This window comes from Pinus tabuliformis, chromosome X (genome assembly GCF_031772625.1).
Source record: "Pinus tabuliformis cultivar Carrire ecotype Pingquan chromosome X, CPIR1, whole genome shotgun sequence".
NCBI classification, from domain to species: domain Eukaryota; kingdom Viridiplantae; phylum Streptophyta; class Pinopsida; order Pinales; family Pinaceae; genus Pinus; species Pinus tabuliformis.
Genome location: NC_142308.1, coordinates 48844495 through 48846767, shown reverse-complemented (window position 1 = coordinate 48846767; position 2273 = coordinate 48844495). Strand labels below are relative to the sequence as shown.

Sequence of the window (2273 nt, the reverse complement as noted above, 5' to 3'; positions counted from 1 at the left end):
TCAATCAATCAATTTTTTCAAAACCAGTGAATCATTTTTAGGCAAATTGCCACCGCCTAGTTATCCAGATTCCTTACACACAACTCACTTACAAAATATTAAATTAGTAATTCAACCAATTTATTTCAAATTCCAAATCAGCCGATAGCACGAAAAAAAATCCAACAAAATTCGATTTAACGCGATATAGCAATCAAACACAGGAATTTCAAATAAAAATTATCCCCACTTATAGTTATTAAAAAAGAGTACATGCATATCGGCTCCTGAATATAGTTATTAAAAAAGAGTACGCACATATGGCTCCTGAATTCGATTCAATGGCAACCATGTCCGCTCGTTGCCGTGGCCAGTGCAAGAAGCTGCTGAGCGAATTTATCAACATATCGCTCTTCAGATCCCTTACAGCTTTCCCTATTCAATATCATCTTTCTGAACACATCTCCCATCTGCGATGCCCTCTGCCTCACCTCCTTCCCCTCTTCCGGTGCCATTACTGCCCTCACACCTCTGCAAATGTCCTCCCTGCTGGCTCCGCCGTCGGCCCCTCTAGCGACCTCCACACCCACTTTCAATTCAGTGACAATCAATCTGGCATTCAACCCCTGATCCCATTGCATCGGCAGAGCGATGAGAGGCAATCCCACGCTCATTCCCTCCATGACAGAGCTCCAACCACAATGCGTCAGAAAAGCGCCGGTTGAAGAATGTGATAAAATCTCTTTCTGTGGCGCCCAGTCAGTCAATACCAACCCTCTGTCCCCAATCCGTTCTCCAAAATCCTCGGGCAATGAAGTCGAGCCGTCGGCATGGCCGCGGGCAAAATGCAATACTAAAATAAATGGATGCCCACTCGCTTCCAATCCCATAGCCACCTCTCGGATCTCTTCACTCGAAAGAAAACATTCGGTGCCGAAGGAAGCATACACAACGGAAGAAGCGGCCTTCCTTCCAAGCCATTTCAAGCACTCGGAGTCCAGAGGCCCGGCATTTGATTGCAGAAGCGTACCTACGGGAATGACCGGTTTCCCGGTGACCCGCTGGAAATAGTCGATGAACTTCCCTTCAAACTCGTAGCACGATTTTACTGCAATAGCCTGACAGCCATTGATACATGCGACTATCCGATCTATACCTCTCAAACCATCGGTGTCCTCTCTCATGTGAAATATCTTGAGCGTAAACTGCGCTTCAAACCGCCGCCATGAGATGGTGGATGAGGGGTAGCCCGCGGAGGAATCATCAGGTCGTCTGCGGTGACGTGTTCTCCATATTCGGCGTTAAGCGGTGAGAGCTGATAACTCGAATACGCCGCACCGAAGATAATGAAGAAGACGGTGGGTATGCCGAGCTTGGTTGCCACTCGAGGAGTCCAGTATTGAACCAAGTCGAAGACTACCACATCTGGAGAAAGGCGGCGCAGTAGGTTTTCGAATGGCTTCTCTAAGAGGTGCACGGCGCGGAGTAAGAGAGGCCATAGATGGGCCGGAGTGTCGGACGTGCACTCGATCCCGGGAGGCAATCCTTCCACCGCTGGCAATGGCAGTTCCACCATCTCAACTTTGCCCCGCGAGTTTCGATTTGTGACGATGAAAAGCGGCTCTATCTTGGCAACATTGAGAGGAGTTGTGAGAAAGGAGACTTTGATGCCGCGTTCTGCGAGTCCTTTGGCTAGCTCTGCGTATGTAGAAAGATGGCCGCGAGCCAGCCAGGGAAACATTAGAACGTGAAGTATTTTTGAAGATCTGTCATTTGAATCGTGGCAGCAACTTGCACTGTATAAATCCATTAATCTTGCTTTGTTGTTCGCTCTGATATCTATCAGAGGAGAGTGAATGAATGAAAGTTTAACGACACTTAAACCGATATACCGTCAAAGAAAGTTGGGTTGACAAGCACTGGCAAAAATAAATAAAGAAATGTGTTCACATTCCCAGGATGAAAACCACGTTGGTCATAGTTAAATGGTAGATAGTCTGGTTTTGGTTGTTTTGTGTGGAAAAAAAATAATAAAACAAAGATAATGAGACATGTGTAGGCGAAGACAGTTAAATGGTGGACCCTCTGGTTTTGGTGGTTGGTTTTATGAAATATACAATAAATAAATAATGAAAAATTAATGAAATAGGTGTACGCGAAGCCAAAGATAAGACGTGGCCAGGATATAGAAAAAGATATGTTTTTTGAAAAAGTAATACACTATTGAAAAAGATATCTTTTTTGAAAAAGTAGTACACTAGAAACATTATCAAGTTATAAATTTCTATTATTTT

At 44.7% G+C, this 2273-nt stretch overlaps 1 pseudogene; it reads right to left on the bottom strand.

Moving 5' to 3' along the window:
- Positions 1 to 206: 206 nt before the first annotated feature.
- LOC149138268 (UDP-glucosyltransferase 29-like) lies at positions 207 to 1888 on the bottom strand (annotated as a pseudogene).
- Positions 1889 to 2273: the final 385 nt, after the last annotated feature.